At 41.6% G+C, this 23,934-nt stretch overlaps 1 protein-coding gene across 1 annotated transcript in view; it reads right to left on the bottom strand.

The window, feature by feature from the left end:
• PALD1 (phosphatase domain containing paladin 1) overlaps positions 1-23,934 on the bottom strand; it is a 128,676-nt gene that overhangs the window by 24,236 nt on the left and 80,506 nt on the right. The gene's annotated exons all lie outside the window — the stretch shown is intronic.

Genomic DNA, 23,934 nt, shown 5'->3' with positions numbered 1-23,934 from the left:
ATTCCACCATCAGCAATGGCAGACCATGTCCACATTGTTGCCAAAAATGGATTAAGTTCAATTTGATGGAGATTTCATACATGAATGTATACATACTGTACATGCCTATAGACACATACACGCACACACTACATATTTGTAATGTATCTGAAAGATCCAGAGTTCAGAAGTAACGCAACACACATTTTGCGTGAAATTTCAGACACAACCCTGACCTTTATTAGGAGCGTCAAGTCAAAAATGCAGTTGGAAGAACTGTTGCTAGATTCAACTCGGTGTGACATAAACTCTTACAGATTTTAACAATCTATAAAACATTTTAGTTTTATAGTTTAGTTGTGTGCCAAACGTTGAGTGAGATACAAGCATGGTAAGTGTGTCAAACGATACAGAGGAATGGATTCGTAGAGTGATAGTCCAGAACCTATGTGAAAAGACAATTGAAAATATCCCTTGTATCAGTGAAAAAATGAAAATCTCCATTAGATCAAAGGAAGGCAGTTAGAAAGACAAAGAAAAGCCTTCCTACTGTATACAGGGATTTATGGGTTCCAGAAAGGAAATAGTTCAATTGTGGAACTGAATCTTCTCAATAAATCTTAGTGAAAAAGACGCTGTGAGAATTGTGCATTTTCAGATATAGTTTACTGCCAAAAAGCTTGACACATTCCATAAAAGCTAAGAACACATCTGTCATGCGGAATGGCACAGGAGTATCCTGTAAATGTTTTGTATCTGAAACGCTAAATCAAAACTACACTCCACTGACAAGGGACTAAGCTGGGACTGGTGGCACCTCTTTGCTTTCAAATACCACCGCAGCTGCTCAAAAGTGCTAAGCAAGGACACACCTCTAGCCAGATGTTGATTTTGGTACTCTCACACTAGTCAACTGAAAGGATCAAGGGAAGCACCGGCATTGGGGTGGAGTGGCACAAACAATTTGTTTTTGGGAGAGAGGGAGAAAGGAACCAATAAATGGTTGAATGGATGAAAGTTCCCTAAATTAGGAATGTTTGTCCATTTCTTTTGAATCCTGCATCCTTCCGCCCCAAGAAAACTGCATCCCTGCAAATCAAGGTGACAGTGACTCTTGAAAACAATTACTTTCAGACTTGGTTCAACCTTCCTATTTTAATACCTGTCCATGTTAAATGCCCAATTCTGGAAGCAGCTTGCAAGCTTCTCCATCAGCCTATCGCAGTCTCATGAATGAAAGCTACTATATGTGTCCCAGGATAATGTTGCAGGATCCAATCCTGGTCAGTCACCTACTCTTCCGAACTTTTGGACCCGTGCTGGAGTCCAGTCCCCTTGTCAATCAACAGGACTGCTGATTTATCACCAGCTTATCAGGTACTTAGGAGCCAAGGACTTGGCAGCACAAGAAAACAACAGCCAACAACTTAACAAGGTGAAGGTAAAGGTTCCCCTCGCACATATGTGCTAGTCGTTCCCGACTCTAGGGGGCGGTGCTAATCTCCGTTTCAAAGCTGAAGAGCCAGCGCTGTCCGAAGACGTCTCCGTGGTCATGTGGCCAGCATGACTAAATCCCAAAGGTGCACAGAACGCTGTTATCTTCCTATCAAAGGTGGTCCTTATTTTTTCTATTTGTATTTTTTACATGCTTTTGAATTGCTAGGTTGGCAGAAGCTGGGACAAGTAACGGGAGCTCACCCCCATTACACGGCACTAGGGATTCAAACCGCTGAACTGCCGACCTTTTTGATCGACAGGCTCAGCGTCTTTGCCACTGAGCGTCCCTACAACAACTTAATAGTCAGCCATAAATATTTTTTATATAAATATTTACATAAATAGTATTTATGGGGTGCCTGGTTGCATGTGGCTTTTTTTAGTTGTTGGCTGGGGTGTTAATGGCTGACAACTTAATAGTATTTATGGGGTGCAACCAGGCACCCCATAAATACTATGCATAGCCCAAAGCACACCTTCTGATCAGAGAGAAGTTCCCTGAGGATGGGCTCCAGCCATGAGTCCCAAAGCTCAGAAGACTAAACCTCTGATCCCCAGTGACCAACCCAGATAGGATCCTGCTACCCCAGTGTGGACACTCCTTCAAACCTGGAGACCAACTCCCAAAGCCCACTGAGAGAATCGAATCCACCATTCTAAAGTGGAGAAAAATGGACATGATTTTCTGTGGGACAGCGTCAAGTGCCACATCCCTGAAACCTAAAAACCACATTGTATGCATGGTATGGGAAGACTCTCCTTCAGGTTGGGCTAATGTAGTAAGGAGAATGCTAAGCATTTACAGTCAGCTGTGAGAACGATCTGGCTGTGACATCTGTCACTCCATTGATCGCCAGGATTGACTCAGCTACACTGGCTACCTAGGGAGTGTCCCCTTCACTGAAAGAGGACAACCATCCCAGATAGGAGTGTAGTGATCTTCTGTGAAGGGTATGCAATAGCTGCAGTCTCTTGCTAGTATAGGGAGTTAGCACTCATCCCTCTAGAAGAATGAAATGTTCTAGGAAATATTAAAAAGGCAGAATATTATATTTCCCTGGATGAGAAATGGAGAAACATGTTTTTTCAGGCAGGAAGCATATTCATTCTTAATAGTCCCCACCCTCCTCAATAGCCCACAGCAGGTGTCAGCACTTAAGAGATAGCTAGGTCTATTCATAAGCAAATGCCCTCACCCAAGAGCCAACAAAGATAGGATTATCCCTCTACCCATCTAGCAACAGAACTCACCACATGGCACCTGGGGAGATTGCATCACCCAGCAAGATTCAACTAACCCTTGGGGACTCAAAAGACAACCTACAAAGTTACCCCTGCGTGGCCCCATGGGAGTCTGACAATCAATCAGAATACAAACTCAAATTCTCTCTCTCTCTCTCTCTCTCTCTCTCTCTCTCTCTCTCTCTCTCTCTCTCTCTCTCAGCTTGTCGATCGAAAAGGTCGGCAGTTGAGCGGTTCTGTCAAACTCACGGCTCATGGGCTGGATGTGTCATGCGCTGGCCATGCCCGCGTCTGGTTTAGTGAAGGAGGAAAATGTCACAATACATCACGTGACGACGCCATGATGACACGACTTTGACACCCCTGTGCTAGAACCTCCAAAGAAGCATTATAGTCCCACAACCACACAGGGTTAGCATTAGTGGTGAAATCCAAATTTTTTTTTACTACCGGTTCTGTGGGCGTGGCTTGGTGGGCATGGTGTGGCTTGGTGGGCGTGGCAGGGGAAGGATACTGCAAAATCTCCATTCCCACCCCACTCCAGGGAAAGGATATTGCAAAATCTCCATTCCCACCCCGCTCTGGGGCCAGCCAGAGGTGGTATTTGCTGGTTCTCCAAACTACTCAAACTTTGCGCTACCGGTTCTCCAAACTGTTCAAAATTTCCACTACGGGTTCTCCAGAACCTGCTGGATTTCACCCCTGGTTAGCATCCTTTGAGTAATGTTCCTTCCCTAACCTCCTGCTTTCCTCAGTAACTAATAATAAAGCAGCTCCTGTTGGCAAAACCAGCAACTTTAGGAAAGGATCTAACCCCGGGTCACATTTAAATTTGGACATCCAAGCTCCCATTAAATTTAGCTCCACGCTAAAACTTTCTTTCTTTAGACACCGAGACCCCTGAAATAGAAAAAAAAAAAATGTTACAAACATCCTTTTTTTTTTTTTTATAAACGTGGAAGGGGGCAGGAAGGGGAGAACCAGGAATAGGCAGTTGAGATTTCGAGCTATAAATTGAACCCTAGTTTTATATAGTCCTGCTTTTCCTGAAAAACTCCAGCAACCAAGAATTAGCCTGATCCTCGCTTCTGTCCCTCCTTTGACCTCAGTTGAGTCATGACCACACAACAGCAATCACTGAGGTAGACATCAGCGGCGGCGTAGCTGTGTGTCCGTATTCATAGTTTCAGGCTGAATGTAAACACCACGCAGCCTCCAGCTCAAAGTAGCCACTTTGCTATAAGTAGAAATTAGCAATTAAAGCTTTATAGAATGGAACGAAAGCAAACGAGAAAGAGGCCGGAAGCTTGGGGGAAATAATGCAATTATCTGGGAAAGTAGGGCCTTCAAACAGATGGCATCAACACTGCCAGAAAAAAGGTATTCTATGGGGCCACTCCACTTTTTCTCTCTTTCTCTCTGGATGTTTCAAGTAGGAGAAAGGGTGGAAAAAACAAAGGGGATTCACAAATGGGGAAAGGCCATCTGGAGTCCTTCGTAAAAATCAGTGAATAAGCCAAGCCATAGCACAATGAGTGCCTTGTCTAGAATGGGCCAGGCTAAGCCTACAAAGCTGTGCCCAGCTTACCTTGGAGTAAAACTCACTCAACTCAGTTGGGCTTACTCCCACTTGCAAGCCCACAAAAGTAGGCAGATTTTGAGAAACAAAAATAGTAAAAGACCGGTTATTCCTTTCCGAGAGCCAGAGCGATGGTCGTCTATTAAGCAGTAACATGTGCAAAAAGTGGGAAGTTGCTTCTTGGGTTGCTAAAATCTGATGATGGAGGTGCACTTTTTTTTTTTGTTTCTAAATTAAGTTTGCACTCATTTAAAGCAGCATTGGTTTTTTTCCCCAAATTTGGAATTCACAGCACGTATCCAAACAGGTTTGCTTAGAGTGCAGTGTACGTATGCGAGGATGAAAACTGTTCTGCTCCAACTCCGGATTCCCGAGGATATTGACACACACCAATGGTCCTTATCAAATTTATTAAGTAGCAAGAATAAACCAAAGTCCGGCAAAGGTTGGCAACCAGCCCAGAAAACAAGATATGATAAGACTTTTCCAAAAATGCTCTGATGATAATTACAAATTGTTTCCAGCAAGAAACTTACTAACGGTGTGTGACTTAAATAGGCTAAGGGAGTGGCCAATTATCCTCAAGCCTTACTCTCGAGGAGACCTCCTCCTCCTGAGTAGCCACTCCTGCCTTTTGGCAGCCCTGCGTGTTCGAGCATTGAGGAGAGGTTCCTCCACTTCGCTCTCTCCACTTGAAGGAGCTTCTGGAGGTTCTGAAGGCCCTGGCTGAGTCTCTGCCTCTGGCACCACATCCTCTTCAGCCTCCTTGCTGTCCGATGCGAGCGCTGGCTGCGCAAGCTGCTGGCGCGACACACCAGCCTCCTCGTCGTCGGGATCAGCCACGATCCGCGCAGGCCGCTGGCGGATCACAACAGAAAACTGACTGCATAGAGAGGAGTCCAAATCTTGGTGGGAAGCACCAATCCCCATTCTGTTGAATGTTGCTTCTGCTTCAGTGAAGTACAGGTAGTCCTTGACTTACAAACAGTTCGTTTAGTGACCATTCAAAGTTACAACGGCACTGAGAAAGTGACTTATGACTATAATTCACAGTTACGACCTTTGCAGCATCCCCATGGCCATGTGATCAAAATGCACATGCTTGGCAACTGGTTCATATTTATGACCGTTGCTGTGTCCCAAGGTCATATAATCCCCTTTTGCGACCTTCTGAAAAGCAAAGTCAATGGGGAAGCCAGATTCACTTAACAACCGGGCTACTAATTTATCAATTGCAGGGATCCACTTAACAACTGAAAGGGGGTCCCAAACTCATTTAACAAATGTTTCAATTAACAACAGAAATGTTGGGCTCAATTCTGGCCGTAAGTCGAGGACTAGCTGTAATTCAATCATATCAATGGAGAGACACAGTACAGGTAATCCTCACTTAATGAGGGAAACTGGGACTGGAATTTCCATTGATAAGTGATGGTATTAAAGCACCACATCATGTGACCGGTGGCATCATGTGACCAAGGAAATGATGCAACCAAAGTAAATATGAGGTCTGGTTACAACTACCACTTGTTCAGCTCCGTTGTAAGTTGGAACGGTCACTGAACAAGCATTTAAGCAAGGATCACCTGTATAATTATACGGCTTCAATGAAAAACTAAGAGAGGGATCTTTCATTTGCTTCCTTCTTTAAGTCCAAAAGGAGTTCATGGTTGGGGAATAATTAAATCCATGTATGAAAAGCCAACTTTAAAATTACTTTAAGGTCAGAATTTTTCAAACAGCTACTTTCTTTGGATCATAATAAACATTAAGTGGAAGAAGGAAATTGAGCCAAATATGATTCAAAAGCCTCAGAAGTCTTCAAATGGTAATGAAATCACTTATTCTAGAATCAGATTTCTCTGCTGGAATATGGGCCCAGCAGCAGCTACCCAACCAGTTAACAGCCCAGATAGAATAGAGATAGAACTTTTAATTCTATTTCAACACCCATGCAACATCTGTAGCATTCAGAAACATCTATGCCCAGCTACAGCCTTATAAGATAAGGCGGAAGTATTCTGTGATCTCTCTTGCTGAAAACTTAATGGACCTGTGGGGTAATTGCCAAAAGATCAGAAAGAATCAGAAGATACTGAATTCATTATTTTGTAGCAACCTGAACCTTACGATGCGGTTTCCTATTCAAAGCATCTGCCATCTCCTACCTCCACTGTCGTGTCCATTTGCCAGAATTCTGTCTGGGTTTTAAATCACACATTTCTGCAGGCTTGCAAGCAGACATCCACTTGTACTGCTTTCAGGCAGTCAAGCAGAGCAACATAAACAGAGCAGCAACTTTCTCTCCGTGTCTCAATTTCGATACCCCGCTGAACAGTCAATGCTGTGACTGGATGCCCTGCTCCAATCTGACAGTCGCAGGATGAAAGCAGTGGTGGGATTCAAATAATTTAACAACCGGTTCTCTGCCCTAATGACCGGCTGGGTTGGCATGGCCATGGTGGGCGTGGTCAGGGGGTTTGACAGGCAGCACTCGGCCTCCTGCAACCCCCTGGGAGCAAAAACGGGCCACCCCCCAGCATCCCATTTTGGGCCTAGTAGGCCTCCCTGCAGCCTCCTGGGAGCAAAAACAGGCCGCAAGGGGACGTCACACACCCCTGCACCCCGTTTTGGGCCTAGTAGGCCTCCCTGCAGCCTCCTGGGAGCCAAAGTGGGGCACATAGGGACTCCTGGAAGTGGCGGGGAGGGGCGGGGCCAGCAGCAATTTAACAATCGGTTCGCCCGAACCGGCCCAAACCGACTGAATCCCACCATTGGATAAAAGGATCCTTGTGTACCTGTAAACAAGTCATATTTTTGCATATGTGTGCTTAATCCAAATAAAATCCTATCTAGATGCTTCAACAGTTCCATTCTCTCTTTTGGCCCATTATCCAATTATGGTAAAGACTTCTGGAGTTATAATGTTTAATTACCTATGAAAATGTCTCAGTAGCCACGTATGGAAAAACTTACTAGATTCATTTCAAGACAAATATTAACGGGCTGTTTGGAAGGCAGTTATTCTTAAACCACATTTATGTGATTTTTTTCCCCCTGGTATTCAAAACTGTTCTAGTAGAATGTGATTAGATCTCAGAAACAACACTAGCAAAGTGCCTCTAAGAATCACAACATTCAAATTGACAGTCTGAAGTAGAGGATGAGTGCAGGTTGAACTTTAGAAGAAAAAACACTCTGCCACTTTCACCTTGTAAAGTAATTACGGTGCTTGTTGCTAAGAGAACCCTTGGACATTTTCTTTGAAATTTTACACTCTGGTTAGGAGACGATCATACTAGCTCAAGAGAGGGGGCCAAATGAGACATAAGTTATTTATTTTATTTATTTTATTTATTTTATTTATTTTATTTATTTTATTTATTTTATTTATTTTATTTATTTTATTTATTTATTTATTTATTTATTTATTTATTTATTTATTTATTTATTTATTTATTATTTATTTATTTATTTATTTATTTATTTATTTATTTATTTATTTATTTATTTATTTATTTATTTAGATTTAGATTTAGATTTAGATTTAGATTTAGATTTAGATTTAGATTTATATGCCGCCCTTCTCCGGAGACTCAGGGCGGCTTACAATGTGTTCAGCAATAGCCTTCATCCTTTTGTATATTTATACAAAGTCAGCTTATTGCCCCCACAACTGGGTCCTCAATTTACCTACTTTAGAAAGGATGGAAGGCTGAGTCAACCTTGAGCCTTGGCGAGATTCGAACCTGCAGTAATTGCAGGCAGCCGGTCTTAATAACCAGCTTAATAACAGGGTGCCTTAGACCACTGTACTACCAAGGCTGTAGACCAAGACCAAGACCACTGTACTATCAAGTCATGAGTCCCTGCGTGCCCAAGAGACCTAGTCCAGCCCTCCCTTATCTCCCGCTCATTTCCTTTGACCATTAGTTGGTCAGATTCTTGTAGCGAGATTATTAAATTTGCAATGAATCTTTATACTCATTTGAACAGCCTGAATCTCCTGATTTCACTGGCGCTTGACAGGTGGGTTGCCTTCAGAAGTTATGGATCCATCATAACTGGAGGTTTTTAGGAAGAGATTAGACAGTCATTTGTCAGGAATGGTATAGGGGTCTTCAGCTTGAAGGGGGGATGGACTACAAAACCTCCACGGTCCCTTTCAACTCCATTATTCTGATAAATGACTGATTAGCCCCATCCTGTTCTTTGCAGGCAGAACATCTGCAAGCTATTGATCACAGGAGCAAGTAGGGCACGTTTGGTCTACAATAAGAGAGTTCTCCTTTGACCATATCTACGCAGCAAGTTAAAAATAGGTGTAGAATGACAATTTGAAGGTCCCTTAGTTTAATAATGATCACTGATATTTTTCACATTGAATTCTTCTAAGCATTTGAAACGGCAAGATGGTATGTTGTAAAAGAGAAGGCTTTCCTGTAGCCATGCATGTTTTCTTTTTAAGCTTAATATTGCTTGCATTTTACGCTTACATGCATTCATTTGCACAACACATGGGTGTACCTAAGGAACCCATTAATTCATGTTTAAGGGATTAGCTTCGAGTACCACACAATGTCTGGGTACACAACTGCACTCACAAGAAAGCAAGGACTGACACACAGAAATAACATTTAACTTGCGAATGCCAAGGGCGGTAGATTTAGACAACTAAACACAGGCGTAACAAAATATTGACTTTAATAGCATCTATAGTAACCCGGTGATTACGCCACTTCAGTTTGATTTTGATTAAGTGAAATGCGTATACTCGGATTCCATATGTTATGAATCACACTTGTTATATTATTTGCTCTCAAGTCATTTTTCTACTCTTGAATCTTACACATGAGAGAAATGGGATGGGGATTAATTACAAGTAATTAATAGTTAGTAGTAATTAAGAAGGCAATTTCCCATTATCAGTTGGAAAGCCATATGCAACTGAAGGTGTTGACATCTAAAAACTTCATTAAGAATAAGATTTTAAAGGACTATGTGGTACAGCAATTTTCTAAAGATGTCTTAACATGAGGGGAAAAAACTAATGACTTTGTCTGGCCTTGGAAGCTAAGCAAGGTTCACACCTGGATGGGAAACTGCTAAGGAATTTGAAACTGAACCGGGTAGTAATTTAAAAAAAAAAAAGCATCTCAGAAAAGAGGATAGCAAATCTGTCATATAATGTTGCCAAGAAAGCTATATAAATATGAAGTCACCAGAAGTCAAACTTGCTGCAAAAGTGACTTTTACAAAAGAATTTTATTCATGGCCATTGTATTACCTGACAAAGGGCCAAATTCATACTTGTTACTAAGTGGTTGCAAATCCTAAAACTTGATCATGAATACTTACGGTAGCATATGATATTCCCACAAATGAACTAACCCAATTTAACTTCAGACTTTTGGCTTTTCAGAAGAAAGTTGCAAGAATAGCTACCGAAAATGAGCCTGCTCCTCTTGCTCCTTTAGGGTACAGTTGAATTACGTTTGGTGTACTTGGTGATGGTGTTAGATGATGAGGGGTAGATGATGAGACAATGGCTATATATTTGGAACCAAATCTTAGAATGTTTGCCACTCCCATTCTACAGTCAAATTCCTAATAGCAATAGCACTTAGATTTAAATACCGCTTTATAGCCCTCTCTAAGTGGTTACAGGTTCAGCATATTGCCCCCAACAATCTGGGTCCTCATTTTACCGACCTCGGAAGGATGGAAGGCTGAGTCCCCCTTGAGCCTGGTGAGATTTGAACTGCCAAATTGCAGGCAGCCAGCAGTCAGCAGAAGTAGCCTGCAGTACTGCACTCTAACCACTGCACCACCATGGCTTATAGATGTATAGATGTGGCTCATAATAGTCCTCCAATGCAGCGTATAAAGCTACAGAATATGTTTTTCCTCCATTTTTACTGTGGATTTACACATAAAAATCTTAAGGAAGAAACAGAGTGGGAAGATGTGGAGAGAGAAGTATGGGTACTATGTGACCGAAAACTGCTTTAGTTGATTCAAGAATTACAACTCTGCGAGCTGGACCATCTGCATTCACTACCAAAATCATACGTTTCAATATAAAATTGACTTCAATGTCCATGAGTACAATGCACAGATTATATGTCTGTGTTCCAAAACCAGCAGTTAAATCAAGGAATTAAGTATATTCTCCATCTCATAATTGATCATAATGTGGTGGCTAGACCACAGGAGATGATTTCTGCTTTGTGGAGCTGGGTCAACTTAAACAATTATTCTATGCCAAGAAGTTGGTGTTGACTCTTAGCAACCACACAGGCAATATACTTCTCCAGGAGGATCTGTTCCCAAGATGATCTTTTAGGTGCACCCATCACAGCTGTGTCCTTCCATCTTGCTAATCATTTTGTCCCTCCCACTTTTCCCAACCATTACAGAGTTTCAAAAGACTTCTCAAACTTCGCACAGTGTTGTCTGAAATGTGATTAATTTAAACCTGATCTTTTGTGCCTTGAGTGAAAACTCTGCATTGATTGGGCCTATAATTCATTTGTTTGTTTTCTTTATCATCCCTCGTATAATATCTTCTCCAAGAATCACTTAACTGCTAAAAATACAGTTCTTAACAATTTGTGTTAACTGACAGTGGCCAGGCTGATACCCTCGCTTTCTCATATTCAGCTCATATTCATCATTGCTGTGTGACCCAGTGCAACCCAACATTTTATTTCTGTGCTGCATTCACCGCTTTGCGTTATCTGCAATCCTAGGAAAGTGATTTTTCCCCCCTGTACATTCTGTATTTTCGCCATTGGTTTCTATTTTGAAGTTTCCTGTCCTTGCAGCGGTCACGAGCTTAGTCTTTTTCAGGTTCAGAAAGAGACCAAAATTCTTACTTCCTTCTTCAAAAGTCTTGACCAAAATCAAACACCTTTCTACAATTGGTAAGGAAATGTTTTAGCAGATTTCTGTTTTGGGGAGCCTGATCAATTAAAACTATGATTCTGTGCCAAGAGGTTGGCGTTGACTCTTAGCTATCGTTATTTATTTTGTTAGCAAGTTTATATGGCCGCCCATCTTATCCAAGTAATTCCGGGCTATCAATAAACAAACACAACATAAAATGCCATAAACCAGGGGTGTCAAACTCAAGGCGCGGCGGCTGGATCTGGCCTGCGGGGTGCTTAGAACTGTCCTGCCACCCTGCAAACAGCAAAGGACCGGCCCGTGGTGCCTCTGTCAGCGAAAAGGGAGCTTGGGAGGACCGCAGATGGCCCTCCTGAGCTTTCTTTTTACTGGCAGAAGATTGCAGGAAGCCACCGCAGCCAAAAAAAGGAGTTCGGGAGCCCATTTCCGCTGGCAGAGTGCTGGGGCCACCAAAAGTGCCCCCGACATGAGTGATGTCAAGCTGGCTATGCCCACCCTGGCCTCCTGAAGTCAAACATAATCCTGATGCGGCCCTCAATGAAATTGAGTTTGATACCTCTGCCATAAACAATAAAGAATTAAAAAAGAATACAGGCAGTCCTCAACTTACGACCACAACGGAGTCCACAATTTCTGTTGCCAAGCGAGAAAGTTAAGTGAGTTTTTCCCCCGTTTTATGACCTTTTTTGCCAGAGCTGTTCAATGAATCACAGCAGTTGTTAAGTTAGTAACGGTTGCTAGGGGAATCTGGCTTCCCCACCGACTTTGCTTATCAGAAGGCCACAAAAGGTGATCACAGGATGCTGGGACACTGCAACCCTCATATATATGAGCCAGTTGTCTGAATTTTGATCACGTGCACAGGGGACACTGCAGTGGTTCTGTGAAAAATGGCCACTTTTTTTTCAGCACCATTGTTACTTCGAATGGTCACTAAACGAACTGTTGTAAATCAAGGACTACGCAGAGTGGACACTCCTTACAAATTTGTCTAATGGCAATAAATACGCAAAACCACACAAACCAGGGGTGAAATGCTCCCGGTTTGGACCGGATCACCCGATCCAGTAGCAATGGTTGTGGGTGGTTTGGAGAACCGGTAGCAAAAATGCCTGCCCCCCCCCCTCCCCATGCCCAGCTGAGCCGTGCGATCATCAGAGGCTTTTTTTTTTTTTAACTTTTAAAAGCATTTTTTCTACAACCTCTTCGGCTGAAAAAATGCTTTTAAAAGAAAAAAAAAAGCCTCTGATGATCGCGTGGCTCAGCTGGGATCGTCAGCACCTTTTAAAAGCATTTTTTCTACAACCTCTTCGGCTGAAAAAATGCTTTTAAAAGTTAAAAAAAAAGCCTCTGATGATCGTGTGGCTCAGCTGGGATCGTCAGAGCCTTTTAAAAGCATTTTTTCTACAACCTCTTCGGCCAAAGAGGTTGTAAAAAAATGCTTTTAAAAGGCTCTGACAATCCCAGCTGAGTTGCCTGATCGTCAGAGGCTTTTTTTTCTTTTAAAAGCATTTTTTTTTACAACCTCTTCGGCTGAAGAAATTGTAGAAAAAATGCTTTTAAAAGTATATATATAAAAAAAAAGTTGGCCACACCCATCCAGTCACATTACCCCCCACCAAGCCACGCCCACAGAACCGGTAGTAACAAATTTTACATTTCACCACTGACACAAACCTTACTAACATCCTGGCCCCAGCGCCTGCAGGCAAATGCATCTCCATAAAATACGGGGCCCACTATGTTGCAAGGGAACAGGAAAGTTGGTCATTATTCCAAGAGAAAGTGGAGAAACAGTGAAGCTGCTGGAAGAATGGTCCACCGACTGTCCCATTTCAGTCAGTCTTCATTACCCAAATAATCACACACCCCTGAGTCAATATATGACACTTTCCATTAGGGTGAACTGAATGGCAATTCTACTTCGCATTGATTTGTAGCTCAGTAAAAACACAAAGAGGATGGTGTTGTTTTTTTCTTTTTAAATGCTTAGTGGTTGTTAAAAAAAATAAAACTAGAGGATTTAATAGGGGATGTTTAGAGGATAACATCTGAAGCATGATTTCAGTCTGCTAAAGCTATTTCTTTTCCTTAGCAGAGAACTCGTCGGCTAGAAACAAAAGTTTTATATGTATGTATATCTTTCTACGAAAGGGCTGGAAGCTATCATGGTCTCAGTGAGGATCTCCCTTTTTCCCTGCTAATGGGGCCCCCTCCCATCTATCATTCTCAAAATACTTTAGGGCAGGGGTCTCCAACCTTGGCAACCTTAAGACTTGTGGACTTCAACTCCCAGAATTCCTCAGCCAGCTTTGCTGACTGAGGAACTCTGGGAGTTGAAGTCCACAAGTCTTAAAGTTGCCAAGGTTGGAGACCCCTGCTTTAGGGAATGTGCCCTTTTGTAGTGTTTTACCCACTAGCTGGATAACGAATGCCAGCACAAAGCTCCCTAAAGGAAAGGTAAAGGTTCTCCTCGCACATACGTACCAGTCGTTCCCAACTCTAGGGGGCAGTGCTCATCTCCGTTTCTAAGCCGAAGAGCCAGCGCTGTCCGATGACGATTCCGTGGTCATGTGGCTGGCATGACTAAATCCCAAAGGCGCACGGAACGCTGTTACCTTCCCACCAAAGGTGGTCCCTATTTTTCTACTTGCATTTTTTACGTGCTTTCGAACTGCTAAGTTGGCAGAAGCTGGGACAAGTAACGGGAGCTCACTCCATTATGCAGCGCTAGGGATTCGAACCGCCAAACTGCCGACCTTTCTGAATGACAAGCTCAGCGTCTTAGCCACCACGTCCCCCAAAGCTCCCTACCGAAACATAAATCTTCTACCCTGAACTTCACTTTCCAAAACTGCTGAAAGTTTCAATCTGAGTTAAGAGCTTATTCTACCCTTAAAAGAAAGATTTACTGAGGCTCCATTCTCTCGCATTCAGGATATTAGGGAAAAGAGAAAGAACAAAGGAAGAGGAACATGTAATGATCTCAGCAAAGATATGGTATGTGACAGTAATTCGGCTAAAACTAGACAGACTCCAGAGGTCCCAAAGGTGCTTTTTTCAAGAGGCAACTGGACTTTCTTTGTTTTTCCTTGAAGACGTTTTGCTTCTCATCCAAGAAGCTTCTTCAGTTCTCACTGAATGGTGGAGAATGGAAGGATTTATATTCCTTGCAGTCATCTGGTCGTTAGCACTCTTTCTGAGAATCGTTGAGGCCACTTGGAAGGTTATCTGTGCTCTCAGGGTCACCTGAATAGTGCAAATGGGTGTGGAATCTTCTTGGAACTGCTGAAAGGACTGTGTTGTAATTTTTAGAAGTTCCAAGAAGTTCCAAAAGGTTCCATACCCATTTGCACTATTTAGGTGATCCCAATAAACCTCCAAGTGGCCTCAACAACTCTCGAGTGTAAACGACCAGATGACTTCAAGGAATATCAATCCTTTCATTTTCCACCATTCATTCAGAACCGAAGAAGCTTCTTGGATGAGAAGTGAAATGTCTTCAAGGAAAAACAAAGAAAGTCCAGTTGCCTTTTGAAAAAATGCCTTTGGGACAACCATGACCTGGATGACTGAAAATCTCCATAGACAAAGACTCCAGATGCTGAATAAATACTAATGTCTATACTCACTTTGGGTTTCAGTGTGACCCAGCAACAACAAGGCATTCCAATATGATTTCGGAGGGTTGGATTACAGGTAGTCCTTGACTTACAATGACTCGTTTAGTGACCGTTCCAAGTTATGACGGCACTGAAAAAACTGACCTATGACCATTTTTCACACTTATGACTGTTGCAGCATCCCCGTGGTCATATGATCAAAATTTGGATGCTTGACAACTGGTACTTATTTATGACAGTTGCCATGTTCCGGGGTCAAGTGATTCCCTTTTGCCACCTTCAGACAAACAAAATCAATGGGCAAGCAAAATACATTTTATATCTGTGTTATTAGCATAGCAGCTGCAGTGATTCACTTAACAAATTTATTGATTGATTGATTGATTGATTGGTTCGATTTATATGCCGTCCTTCTCCGGAGACTCGGGGCGGCTTAGCCTTCATATATATTTTGTATATACCTGCTTAGTAGGACTTTCGCCCCCCCCCCCCAAAGCGGTGTTCTTTTTTATACAAAGTCATCTTATTGCCCCCACAAACCGGGTCCTCATTTTACCTACCTCGGAAGGATGGAAGGCTGAGTCAACCTTGAGCCTGGTGAGATTTGAACTTGCAGTAATTGCAAAATCTCCATTCCCACCCCACTCTGGGGCCAGCCAGAGGTGGTATTTACCAGTTCTCCAAACTACTCAAAATTTCCGCTACCAGTTCTCCAGAACCTGTCAGAAGCTGCTGAATTTCACCCCTGGAGATAATCCCTTATCACCAAATGCTTAACCCTTCATCTTGATGACAAGTTTCTACTTGGATGTGATAGGGGAAATAATTAAAAATGTCAAAATATACCAAATGTTTAAATATACCAAGAATTGGGATTTAGTAGAAGCTCAGAATTGGTGGTTCTTTGATACCAACTTCATTCACAGGAATCTGATACAGAAGGGTTCGTTTTGAGAAGCCATACCATGCCACGCCATGTTCAATTTTGGTGTCACCCTGCAGCATCTAAATATCAGCATTTATACCTCCCATTTTCTGAAATTCAGGGAACGGGTGGCAGAAGAGGGAAGGACCAAAAAAAAAAACCAAAAAAAAAAAACCAACCTACATTTTTTTCCCAAACATCCTTAAACTAATTTACCTCAGAATCCAGACCAGAATGTTTAGTATGGTTGATCTTCAGAAATATAAATAACAGGCACAAAATGACATTTTCCACTACATTCTGGAATGTTATTGTTTGTCCTCACCAGGCATTAAAATTATGCATTTAAGAAAGTCCGTTTTTTTTCCCTCAGTCCCCATTTGCAAATGGCTTGTGCGTTTTGACAGGAAAGCCAGAATACAATTAATGCTGGAATTAAAATTATTAATGCATCCCAGTGGGAAACCTTTTACAAGGAAAATAACAGTAAAATAAATTAAGCATCTACAGCTGTAGAAAGAGCTGTGGGTTTTTAGCTTGGGATCTGTTTGGACACCCATCGTGCCTGGCTTTGTAAGGCACATGTTGATTTCCAATTGTGGATTTTGTTCCTTGACTTTTTATCACACCTTGTCTTTGAACCGCTGTACACCCAGAAGGATGTTACCTAATTTTACTTCCAGAGGTACAACCGCATAAGATTAATTGGATGAAGAGAAAGTAATAGATCACACTCCTTCAGCAAGCTCCCTCCTGAGTGGGATTTAAGCCTCAATTCCCTCGCCCAAATCAACCATCAGCCTTGCCTATGAAATGAGCGCATGAATCTCCCGAAGACAATAACAATGCCGCCACTGTAGGTGACGCACTAGGAATGAGCACCGTGCATAAAGTCAAATGTCAATGATAAGACTTTAGATGAGTATTTCTCTCTTCAGGTACACTGATGAAGCCACCTATCTGTCACCTGTTGGGTGACAGAAGGGGAGCCCTAAGTGAAAAGAAAACCATGGCAAGATGAGAATCAGAAGCAGATGGCTTATTTGAGGGGGGGGGGAAATCCATTGTAAGCTTTAATCTATATATGTAAAAATGGCTTTGTGTATGTGTGTGTGTGTGTGTATGTTCCAGCATAACTCTGGAACACCTCGAGCAATTTCAACCAAACTTGGTATACACTGTTGTGACCGAGGCCCAAGTAGGTATTATCAGATGCAATCTGTTCAAAACAAACAGACTTTATTAGAAAGCTGAGAATTAACTCATTCTCAGCGTAGTCCAAACTAATTCAAAACAAATTCTTCATAACACAATTCTTCAGCCTTATCACCAACCTTGGTCTAATTAGGCAACCTGCCAAAGGCTTTTCTTGGCAAAAGTTCAGAAGCAGAAGACGCCGACAAGAAATAAATGCAGCAAGACAAGAAACAAATCTATCAACGTTGTTTTCCGACAAAGAGCCCAAGAGCCGTTGCTGGTCTTTTAAGCCTTATGGGAGGAGCCAATAATCTCTTGGCCTTACTCCTGAGTCGTCCCTTTTGCTTCAGCTGCTCTTGCCTTCTGGCAGCTCTTCTCATGCGTGCACTAGGAACAGACTCCTCCTGTTCCTTTGCCTCTCTGCTATCAGCCTCTGGAGGCTTCAGAGTCTGCACATCACTCCCAGATGGCCCTGGCCCATCTCTGTCTCCGACACAGAGTCCTCATCCGGGCCTTTCCCAGCCTCCAAGATTGGCCCATGTTCTTCCTCAGCCTCCTCACTGTCTGACTCCACTGCCAGCTCTGCACACTGCTGGCAGACCACAACACACAGATGACTTACTCTCTGGAAAGTAATATTGTGGGGGTAAGATACCTCTAACACCCCTCAGGGTGTGTGTTCTTTTAGCCTGTTGTGCCTTAAAATGGCTTCTACTGTACTGCCTTAAAATGGCTTCTACTGTACAGCACAGTGGAGTTGCCATGGGAACGTCTTCACAGCACTCCACAAGGGGGCTCCCTCTGGTAAGGGGGAAAATCCAACATTAGAAATTACGTTTGGTTCAGACATTTTCAACAAGGCTTTGATTATTCTTGAGGACAAATGTATGGCCATGATCAATAAAATATTACTGCAACTCAGCCTGCCTGCACCACTACGAGACCGACATGACGTACTTCACGCAGATTACATACGAGAAAAGAACTACAATGTCAGACAGCTTAGTGCATATATTGCGGACAAGAAGCCATTTCTAAATCAAGATCAGAAAAAAGCATACCAAATGATCATGGATCAGCTAGCAAAACAACAAGGTGGTACCATTTTACTTGACGCTTCTGGGGGCACAGGGAAAACATTTTTAACTAATTTAATTCTCGCCGAAATCAGGGCTCAGGGTGCTCTTCCTATCTAATACAGGATTGGGATAAATAAATACCCGGGCAATGCTGGGTTATCAGCTAGTTTGGAAATAAAACCAACTGCAACTTGGAGTCGAACTATGAACAATCATGGAGGCAGCAGTAGAAGAAGTAAATGTGCTGAAAAGATTAGAAAGCAGCGGGCACTCCGAAGGGTGATTCAATCAAGGCCAGGCCAGTAATTGTCCACTCAATGACACAGATCCAGAAATATGTCTTAACTTTTTATTTATAGACCACGTGAAATCATAAAGGGCTGTCATGGATGATGAAGCAATGCTGGAAAGGAGACAAATAGCTGTTCTTTGTCTACAATGATTTCCTACATTCAGAGAGCAGGAGGCACTGGCCACAGACATATCTGTGGTAATCTAAGAATATACATTTGGACCACCACGTTCAAAATAATTGAACATTTTTAATAGAGATGTTTAGAAATACATTGTTTTCACTGGAGATTCATGGATGTGGATGTGATGTGGCAGACTTCAAGCTTATTAGCCCTTACTTTTTTTTGGTAATAATTGTTTTTTATATATAAGAACATCACAATCACCAGCAAGCGTACAAGATAAAGTCAAATCAACAGTGGAGTCATTACCCATCACATTCCAGATGTGCATACATATGGTTAATACAGGTAGTTCTCAATTTACAATCACGTTGTTGTTGTTAGTTGCGAAGTCGTGTCTGACCCATCACGACCCCATGGACAATATTCCTCCAGGCCTTCCTGTCCTCTACCGTCTTCTGGAGTCCATTTAAGCTCACGCCGACTGCTTCAGTGACTCCATCCAGCCGCTTCATTCAATGTGTTACAATCATAACAGAGCCCAAAATTTTTGTTGCTCAGTGAAACAGTTTTTAAGTAAATTTTGCTCCGTTTTATTACCTTTCTTGTCATGGTTGTTAAGTGAATCACTGCAGCTGTTAAGATAGTAACAGATGTAAAATGAAACTAGCTTCCCCTTTGATTTTGCTTGCCAGAAGATTGCAAAAGATGATCACATGACTCAGGGACACTGCAACCGTCATAAACGAGAGTCAGGACTATCTGTACCAAACCTAGCACACCTTGCTTGCTGAATAGACTAAAATCTATTTGTTCAGAGAAGAAGATTTAAATGAATCTTCATTGATGCACATTTATTGCGATGCTGATCATTTCGGTTTTAGCATGTTGGGATTGAATGGTTTTAATTCTATTTTGTAGCCCACACTGTGATTACTGCGGTTGTACTGAAAGAAGAAAGTGAACAAATATGAGCCACATGATGCAATTTAGCATCGACAGTAGAGCCCAGAGCTCTACAGGCAAAGAGATCAGCTTCTATTGCCATGAGTTTTTTTTTAACAGATTAACAGAGTTAGAGGGGAAGGTCATCTAGTCCAACCCCCCACCCATGCAGGAAATCTTACACCATTTCTGACAGATGGCAGTCCAGTCTCTTCTTGAAAGCTTCCAGGGATGAAGCTCCCACAACTTCTGAAAGCAAGCTGTTCCATTGGTTGATTGCTCTCACTGTCAGAAAATTTCTCCTTATTTCCAGGTTGAATCTCTCCTTGTTTAGTTTCCATCCATTATTCCTTGTCTGCCTTCAGTTGCTTTGGAAAATAGCTTGACCCCCTCTTCTCTGTGGCAGCCCCTCAAATATTGGAACACTTCTATCATGTCTAAATGTTAAATGTCAGAAACTTTTTTTCAATAGTTCTCAATTCTTGTTGAGAATTCCAGAGCAAAGCACCTGATGAACTGCAAGATCCTTTTTCAGATGTATGATTGTGGATCAGAAATGATCAAAACCTCAGATGAGATCCTGCCTTGATGAGACGTCCCAACCTAATTATTGTCTGTGATTATGTATGATGATTTCATATTAATCCAGACTTGGTTCTATTAAATATAATGGATTTCTACAGAATACACACAGCACCATTGCTTACAAAAAGCGAGTGAATTATAAATAGCATAACAAAGACAACATATTACTCATTTTATTCAACTTGCTCTCTTTCGAATGGAAAGTTAAACAACGGCGTACACTCAGATCCAAGTTGACAAGAAGCAGATGACATTAGTTATGAATTATGTTTTAGGGTTTGCTCCCAATGAGCTGCTCACAGTTGGTAATGAGAAACTCTTGTACAATTAGGTCTACATTTGTGGGAAGCTAGCAAAAAAGGGGAGAGGAAGATCTCCCAAGTTACAGCCATAGAACTCTTCTAATCTAAAAGCTGAATTCAAAAAGGAGAGACTCAAACAGTCTCAAGTATGTCTTTTCAAAAGCAGCATGCAGAGACCCTCTATTTTTCTTTTCTTTTTTTTAACATCCTCAAAGAAACATCCTGCAGTACCAGGGGTAAAATGCTACCGATTCAGGTGAACCGGTAGCGGCGGTGGCGCGTGGTTCGGAGAACCGGTAGCGGTGGCAGTGCGAGGCTCCGCCCACCCACCCGGACATCATTAAAACCAGGAAGTAACCTGTTTTTGACCCTCTGTGCATGTGCAGAAGGCTTTGCGCATGCGCAGAGGGTCCAAAATCATGCATGTAGAGTGCGCACTTCCGAACCGGTAGGGAAGGTAAGTAGATTTCACTCCCTGCACAGTACCATAAGTTGAGCTTCCTCATTTAAACCTACCCCAAACAGTAAACATTTTCTAAGTTGTCTGGTTCTTTTGCTCGGTGGCAGACACAAATATAACTAAAATCATTTGCCCAGTCCAAATAAAAATCCTAGGTGTGTTGAAAAGCTCCAGGCAGCTGAAGCAACTATTAGTTAGAGCCACTGCTGGGAATCCAATAAAGTTCCTTCCAACTTCTGTTCAATGCTCCTGTGTTTGCTCAGCTTCTTTATAGCTTCTTGAACCTCAGCACTTCGAAAGAGACTCAACCAAGTCCTTGTTTCCTTCTGCTTCAAATATTGTTGGCATTTCACAACTTGATGCCCTCCAGATGTGTTGAGAATACAGCATTCGTAATTCATAGGCCTCACTGTCCAGCATTTGGTCACCACAAAGTTAAAAGGCACCAGTTTCGGAAAGCTTTATTAGCACTAAACCTGGGTAAATACCTGGATTATTAAAGACCTTACACCTACCTATAGATCCTAGTGGGTCCAGGAGCAAAAGTACAGTATTATAATCCATTCTTTGTCTAAAGAAATTTAAGGCCGCTCTTTAAGCCAAAACCCTTTTTCTAATGAATTAGAAAAGAATTAGAGCTTTGCTGGCTGAGGAATTCTGGGAGTTGAAGTCCACAAGTCTTAAAGTTGCCAAGTTTGGAGACCCCTGTTCTAATGGATTAAATTAATGGCAGTAAGTGCACTGTTGGAACACTAGGTTAGGGAGAGATGGGGAAAAAATCTGTGGTTGCTGAAGAATCAACACTGCCTTAATGGTACAAAACAAATAATTAAATAACTAAAACAAAACAGAAGAAAACATATAGAACATTTATGCACACAGAAAGACAACTCTGTATATAAATTTGATCAAAGTATTTCAATTAATGATGATAAGACTTCAATTAACGATAAGGCATACTTCAATTAATGATAAGGCATACCACTGTAACTCAACTCTGATTTATATTAATAAGACCATTCAGCAGATGGAGCCAACTACTTATCTCTCCAATATTGAAGTCTTTTAACTATAAATAGAATACAGAGAATCAGGGTTTTTTTTTGTCCAGATATTAATTTCCATGTGATACTGCAGAAAAAACAATTACTGCAGACAAAACAATTGCTACCAACCTGCCTTCCAATGAGGACCTGTATACTGCACGAGTCAAAAAGAGGGCTGTGAATATATTTACAGACCCCTCGCATCCTGGACATAAACTGTTTCAACTCCTACCCTCAAAATGACGCTATAGAGCACTGCACACCAGAACAACTAGAAACAAAAACAGTTTTTTCCTGAATGCCATCACTCTGCTAAACAAATAATTCCCTCAACACTGTCAAACTATTCACTAAGTCTGCACTACTATTAATCTTCTCATCGTTCCCACCACCCATCTCCTTCCACTTATGACTGTATGACTGTAACTTTGTTGCTGGTATCCTTACGATTGATATTGACTGTGTCCTAATATGATTTGATTGCTTATTTGTACCCTATGACTATCATTAAGTGTTGTATCTTATGATTCTTGATGAATGTATCTTTTATTTTATGTACACTGAGAGCATATGCATCAAGACAAATTCCTTGTGTATCCAATCACACTTGGCCAATAAAGAATTCTATTCTATTCTTTTATGACAGACATACAATTCAAGGAAGAATCGAAGAGTTTAAGTCTTGCCTCAAAAACTGAATTACTCGTAGTAATTTCCTCCCAAGAAAAACAATTCTAGAACAGCACATACAAGACATGTTTGAATTAAGCATAAATGCTTAACCTAATTCAAATTAAAATTCCTCAAAGGGGAAGTAGCATTTTTCAAAAACACTTTAACATAGGATGTAAAGAACAATGCTTTGGGAAGGGGTTTCCTTTATCCAGCTTTCAAGTCTTTCCTGGTTATTTATTTCATCTTTAGTATTACAAAATGTTCTGCAATCATCAGGCAAAAATGTAGTAATGAAGAGAATAGAATAGAATAGAATAGCAGAATTGGAAGGGACCTTGGAGCTCTTCTAGTCCAACCCCCTGCTTAGGAAGGAAACCCTACACCAATTCTGACAAATGGTTATCCAACATCTTCTTAAAAACTTCCAGTGTTGGAGCATTCACAACTTCTGCAGGCAAGTTGTTCCACTTATTAATTGTTCTAACTGTCAGGAAATTTCTCCTTAGTTCTAATTTGCTTCTCTCCTTGATTATTTTCCACCCATTGCTTCTTGTCCTGCCCTCAGGTGCTTTGGAGAATAGCTTGACTCCCTCTTCTTTGTGGCAGCCCCTGAGATATTGGAACACTGCTATCATGTCTCCCCTAGTCCTTCTTTTCATTAAACTAGACATACCCAGTTCCTGCAGCCGTTCTTCATGTTTTAGCTTCCAGTCCCCTAATCACCTTTATTGCACTTCTCTGCACTCTTTCTAGTCTCTTAATTCTAATTCTCTTTCTAGGGAATTAGCGAACAGAACTTGGAACAGACTATCGGTACCGCTACAAATACTTTTAAAGAAGGTATTTATTTATGTACCTTTAAAGAAAACAAAAAACTCTTAGACTTAAAAGAAAAAGAGAGGCGTTCTTTAAAAACATGGCTGAAAAGGAAATAGTTAAATTTTCCTTCACCTTCCAGCGTGGATCCTTTATGAAGCTGGAATCCCTGTGTTTACAATTACATTTTTAAACTTTCATGTAATGACATGTTTAGCACTGGGCTAGCTTGGATGGCAGGGAAATTGTGTTCCTCCAGTGTGATGCTGAATTATTTTAGACCTTGCCCATATGTTTACATTGTCTGTCTGTTGCTATTGTGTACTCTAGGTCTGGTCTGGTTTTAACCCTCCATTCACTACCTAGAGGCCCCACTGTGGAATAGGCACCTATACAATTGGTAAAACAAATAAAATAAAATAAAATAAATGAATTTTCCTGCACTCCCTCATCATAGGCTTGTTATCTGCCTTGTCAGGATCTCACAGAGGCAGCATGAGATCCTGGTAATTCAAGGCCCCAAGATTAATATATCTAATTGATAAAGATATAGAGATGGGGAAAGAGAAGATAACTGGCAAGGTGCTGATTATTTGTTTACAGCAGTATTTTCTACCCCTCAATCATACCCTAACTCCAACTGTCCTTTTCCCCCCTCA

Source organism: Pituophis catenifer, unplaced genomic scaffold, assembly GCF_029215685.1.
Source record: "Pituophis catenifer annectens isolate HBS135680 unplaced genomic scaffold, rPitCat1.0.hap2 SCAF_6, whole genome shotgun sequence".
NCBI lineage: Eukaryota > Metazoa > Chordata > Lepidosauria > Squamata > Colubridae > Pituophis > Pituophis catenifer.
Note: the sequence above shows the minus strand (reverse complement) of the source record. Positions and strands in the feature narration are given on the sequence as shown.